This window comes from Melopsittacus undulatus, chromosome 6 (genome assembly GCF_012275295.1).
Source record: "Melopsittacus undulatus isolate bMelUnd1 chromosome 6, bMelUnd1.mat.Z, whole genome shotgun sequence".
Classification (NCBI taxonomy): domain Eukaryota; kingdom Metazoa; phylum Chordata; class Aves; order Psittaciformes; family Psittaculidae; genus Melopsittacus; species Melopsittacus undulatus.
The window spans coordinates 58,773,964-58,780,146 of record NC_047532.1 but is presented as its reverse complement, the minus strand read 5'-3'; positions in this window follow the sequence as shown (position 1 = coordinate 58,780,146).

Here is a 6,183-nt window from a genome sequence, read left to right as displayed (position 1 = left end):
GAGGGGGGAACCTGTGGAACCTGACCCGCCGCAGGGAGGGGTGGCCCAACGCGGGCAGAAGCGGCTTCCAGTGGGGGTCTGCAGAGCCCCAGAGCGGGGTCCCAGCCATTCCATACAATCCCAGACTGGTTTGGGTTGAAGGGACCTTAAAGCTCATTCCAACCCCCTGCCAGGGGAGGAACACCTTCCACTAGAGCAGGGTGCTCCAAGCCCCTGTGTCCAACCTGGCCTTGAACACTGCCAGGGATGGGGCAGCCACAGCTTCTCTGGGCTCCCTATACCAATGTCTCACTGCCCTCACAGTAAAAAGCTATGTCAGGTCATTTACTCATGGTGGGTCGGGAGCTGCAGCTCTGCCTGCAGCTGCTTTGCCTGCAACATGCTCCCTGCCTGCAGCGTGCTCCCTGCCTGCACACCCCAACATCTCTAACCTTCAACTCATCCCATCTCTGGCAGTTCGGTTCGGGTGTCCTGCTCACAGATCCGGCTCTGTCCTTGCTTGAAACCACTTGAGTACCTTCTGGGAGAGGGAAGCTGCTCAGGAGCCAAGATAAAACAATCAGTCAATAAATAACAGCCTGGGTTACATGCACTTGTTTGGAAAGTGCAAGTGCACAAGCCCGCCACAGCCGAGGTCTAAGTTGCCATCGCTATGTGTGAGCCCATCATCCAAAAGGCTGCAAGAAACAGCGAGCCAGTGCTGTGACACCTCAGCACTGAGTTTTGCATGTTCTCAGCTCGGTGGGGATGGCTGCTGTAGCTTCCGGGCCGTATGGCTCTAAGGGGCTCTGCTGCAGGACCTCCTGAAATGACCAAGGGTTACAGTCATGACCTGTGTTGTCTGCTGAGGGCTGGACTCTGCTCATCAAGTGTTTTCTCCTCTCTGCTCTTGGGAATACAAAGCCCAATCTTTATGGAAGTGCATCTGGGATGTGATTGGACACTAAAATAAGGTGCAGAAGTAATACTGGCTGACGTGGGGACAAGTGTCCTGGTTGTTGAGTGTCGTGCCCTGGGGCCAGTCATCCTTTACTGAAGTGTGTGTGAAGGGAGGTAATCTAATTCCCCAGATTTTAGGTTGGGTGGTGGGACAATTGAACATGACGCTCCCTCCGGCTGTGCTCCATCCCGCTGTCACTCTTCCCCTGTCATGCGGAGGTGCTGGATTGAGTAGGAATAGCAGTGACGGGTGCTTGATGCCATGTGTACAGCAAAAATAGATGTGGTTGGACTGCGATGATGCAAAGCAAGAAGAATCCTTTCTCCTCCAATTTCTTCGTCTTCACTTTCAGCGCAGCTCTTGCTGGGCTGTGCTTTAGCAGCGGGGCTGGATGGGGCTCTGCCATCTCCAACACCTCTTTTGGGTGCTTTTAGACTGAGATGTGTTGGTAATGTCCTTTCAAAAACAAAGCTTACCCTCATCCAGGGCATGAACTCATCCCCAGTGATGAGCTATCAACAGTAACGGGGCAGGGAGCTGCCATTTCATCGTGTGAGGTCATTGCCACTGGGAAGCAGCAGGAGAAACCCGATGTTTCTGGAGTAATTGGTTCCCATGGTTTGGAATACTCATTTATGGCTCCTTGCTCCAGCCTTCTGCGGGAGCAGGATGTAACGTAGGAAGTCTCCCGCAATCACCTGCATGATCTCATCCCTCCTGCTCCTGGTTTTTGGCCTTGCAGAAGCAGCTCAACAGCCTTCAGGTGTTCTCCCAACCCTGTGGAGCTGGTACTCTATTTCCCAGTTTTGTTGGACTGGTCTTGGTCTGGATGAGGTGTCCAAGGGAAGTATATGTGCTTTGGGGCGGAAGATGTAAGAGCACTGGCACAAAATAGCTGGTGAGGCAGCAATCACACAGGCAAAGCTGAAGGTGGATGGTCCTAAGTATGGTGCAGAACCCATCAGTAAGGCAAGTCTTTTTCTAAGGGCAGCCCTGCAGGTGGGATGCACAGGGAGATCGTTCCTCTCTGATGAGATGCTGCCATGGAACGAGTCCAGGAGGAGGCTGTGACACTGATAAAAAGAGCAAAAATTGTGATATTGAGGGAAGGTTAAAGGAGGGTTTGTTTGGTCTGGAGGAGGACAAGATAAGAGGCAGTGTGTGAAGGGCTGCCTTGAAAAGACAGGAGACATTGGGAAAAATACCCTGTGTTCGGCTGATCAGACACAGCAAAAGAAAGAGGTGGAGCTGTTCTTTGGCTGGAGGTTTTGGGTGGGATTTTGCCCAGCCTTTGGTGATCCTGTTTTGGAGCAGGCAGGTTAAGATCAATGAGGCTTCATCTCTCTTTTCTGACAGGCTGGTTTGACTGGGACCTGCAGTGAGGGCATTTGGTTGGGCTCCTGTTAACAGATGCTTTTGGAGTGCCTGGCTTTGGCGCATCCTTGGATCCTGACTGCTCTTTGCAGCTGAGTATAGCAGGGTTATAGCGGTACATGTGTGCCCCAGGGGGTGGATGAATGGGCTGTGTGGGGAGAGGAAAATTGGCTGGACCAAGGCCTCATCATGCTCCCCAGGAGATGCATTAATCCCATGGAAAAAGCCTGGCTACCTGGCTCAGGAGGAACCTGCCTCGTCTCTCTGCCCTGCCTGTTTCCCCTGCATCCTTAAGGGTACTTTTAATTCATTCATCACACAGGAGAAATCTCACCTTTGGTTTTGGTGGCAAGGTGGGATGCAGCTGCTCATTGCTCTGGGCAGGGATGCACCTCTGGCTCCTTCTCACCTTCCCAGGAGAAGCAGGGCCAAAAAAACCCAAACATATAAATGCTGCCTTACAAAATGACAGAATTCCTTTGCAGAAATACTTATTATTTGATTCTGAGTTGCAGAGGTGACTTCATGTGCCACTATGCACTGCAGAAAGGGATCAGTGTGTGCTGGTGGAAGTGGCTCTCACCTGCTCTAGCCCACTGTGTGCCAGGGAATGAGACAGGAGGAGGTTGGAGCAAACCTGAGATTTTAAACTCTAATACAGCATTAATGAACTTCCTCAAAAGTTGGCTTCTGGAAACCTCCTATAAGAGAACTGAGCAGCTGCTGCAGAGGTGAGGGAAAAGCAGCACAGACTTGGCTGCAGTTAATGGTGCACTAAAGCTGCCCGTTATGATGGTGTATTTGAGAAAATAGTTCAGAATTTGGTTGAAAAACACTTCTGTGCTTTTCAAGCCACAGGCCCTCCAGAGGAGGGCATGGAGATGCTGCAAGGGCTGGAGCAGCTCTGCTCTGGAGCCAGGCTGAGAGAGCCGGGCTGGAGAAGAAAAGGCTCTGGTGAGAGCTTAGAGCAGCTGACAGTGCCTAAAGGGGCTACAAGAAACCTGGAGAGGGGCTTTGGACAAGAGCCTGTAGGGACAGGCCAAGGGGAATGGCTTTAACCTGACAGAGGAGAGACTGAGATGAGCTCTTAGGCACAAATTCTTCCCTGTGAGGGTGCTGAGGTGCTGGCACAGGGTGCTCAGAGAAGCTGTGGCTGCCCCATCTCTGGCCGTGTTCAAGGCCAGGTTGGATGGGGCTTGGAGCAACCTGGTCTAGTTGAAGGTGTCCCTGCCCATGGCAGAGGTTGGAACTGGGTAAGCTTTAAGGTCCCTTAAACCCAAACCAGTCTGGGATTCTATAAATTGTTTTGCTCACCATTTGCTAGGACACAAGTGAAAATCTACTACAGAATCCCAGAGGCTGTCAGGTCAACCCTGAATGTTCAAGGGGTGCTGGGGTGCAAAGCAGCTGAGACAGTGGGGTAATGGAATTAGTAACTGGGCCTCTGTTAATTACACCTGTACAGGGGCTGAGTGTGGCTGAGACATAATTCCAAAGTTTTTACCTATGGGAACAGTGGACAGACTGTCAGTAGGGGTGTACAAATAGGACCTTCACAACAGGGTCTGACTCTCGTAAGGTGATCTTGAAGGTATGGATGTCTAGGACCAAAGTGATTGAGCAAAGGCCAGGTGCTTTAGATGGACACCAAAGAAGCCCTACTCATCGTATCATAGCAGGACAAAGAAAGGGTCAGGTTCTCTCATTTCCAAAAGCAGCTCCTTTGGGTCATGAGTACCTGCCTTTCCTGCAGTGGATTTGCTGGAGCTGAAATGTGACCCACCCTACAAATTGCTTGAACCTGAATTAAGGAGTTGCTAGGGAGAAGAAGACTTTTGGGAACTCACCAACTTCAGCAGAGAGGAGAAAGCTGCCGCATAGCTTGTGCAAGGGGTGCAGGAGTCACAGCCCCATGCTCTCCATCCGTCGCATTCAGCACCACACTGGTCGCAGGTGCTCTCAAGACTGTTTCCAGCTCACGTGTATTTGTGAGCCACCTTACATGTTGATTTGAATGTTTTCCTGAATACACTAAACCCATGACTACTCCTGATGCTACCAGCTCTGCTGTGCTGATGCTCAGCAGCTCCCTTGTGCTACACCACCCCCCGCAGGGGAGATGTTGTGCAGGGACTAGTGCATCTCTCTCTCATGCCAAGGGAGGAGGCACAAGCTGACCCAGAGGAAACTCCACCTGCACGCAGTGGGGGGAGACCAGCGACACAAACAGTGCCCAATTTCCTTTCTCCCCCCCACGTGTGCTTTTAAAGCTTTTTATTTGTCCTCCTGTTGACGGGAAAGCAGGTCAGCACAGGGCACAGCATGTCACATCCACCACAGCAGATGTTGCTTGTACAGCCGCTTCAGCAGAAGGCCCTTCCCTGCTGCTGGTGGGATTCCCTCTGAAGTTCAAGGGACGCTTCTCCCCCCTTCCCCTGCACTCAATGTGTGCTACATGCTACCAGAGCATCGGGACATCCAGCGGTGATTCAGACGTGGTTTCAAAGTGCATCACATACCACAGCAATCTGTCATTCCCACGTAACAGGGCAACATTACACATGACAGGGAGCATCTGACCGGGGGCTCTCTTCTGGACTGACAAGCAATGGGAGTGATTCAGCAGCAGGAAACACCCAGACAAAAGGCTCTCCCTACAAGGCTGATGATTTCCCCAGCCCTAGAAACGGCTTTAACACAGATATGAGGGTGCACTGGCACCCACCAACACAACACCCCCATTCCCTTTGGTACCCTTGGTGGAGAAAAAGCTTGTATCCATACACTGCTCCAGGGCAGGTCTGAGCTGTACCAGAAGTAGCAGGTATCGCTGTGCAGGGAAGGGGTGGAGGATGCTCTGCTGGCAGCAGCGAGCCCTCAGCTGAACTCAGCTGCCTGGAACTGCACCACGCATTGTGAAATCCTCGATTTACTAAAACATAAAGCAGCTCGCTCCATGTTCGTCAGCCCCTGCTGGGTGATTCAAAGGAAGCGTAAGACTGTGACTAAGAAAACGTGGTCAAAAGATGGAACACTCTGCCACTCTGCGAAGGAGAAAGGTCAGCTCCAGCAGGGGGGACTCCCCCTTCCCAGCAGCACAACTGCACGCATCCGTAATGCTCTCACCGAGCAGGCACCTGGCCCAGGGATTTGGGATGCTCTGCGTGCAGGAGCAGCACTACATGCTCCAGGGGACGTAAATGGGAATAGCAACTTGGCCCTGGATGGGATGTTACTGCTCATACAGTTAAAATAATTACTGCTGCAGTGCTGCTCTGTTCTGGACAGTGGAAACAGACGGATTTAGAAACAAACCCAGGTATTTGTAAAAGCCCTCCTAAGCTGCCTGGTGCACTGCTGTTAGCTGCCTTCCCCTGCAGGCAGGTGCAGCAGGTAGGGCTCATTTCTTTTGTGTTACTCCATGTGATTGCACAGAAGTTGCCAAACTGCTTCTGAGAGCAAAACAAAAGCATTTTCCTCCCCTACATCTGTACAGACCTTAAGTTTGAGTACAGAAATGAATACACCCCTATTTCTGCACACACATAATACCCACCTCAAACCAATGTGGGAAGCTCAATGCACATCCTCCAACACAAGGTTAAAACCCAATCAGATCACAAATCTAACTTCATTGATTTACCACCCAATACAACAGATGTACTGTGTACTGTTTGCCCAGGAGCTTTTAAAGCCAATAGGTATTTTGAGAGTCAACCTTCCTGAACAGCAAACTGAGTGATTCAGTGCTGGCCCTGGAAATGAGAAATGGGCTTTAGAAACACCTCATGAAGACCCATCAGTGCAATCTAGCCTTCATGGGACAGCAAATGACTGGTTGTTCCTATAAAACAAATGAGATGTAGCTC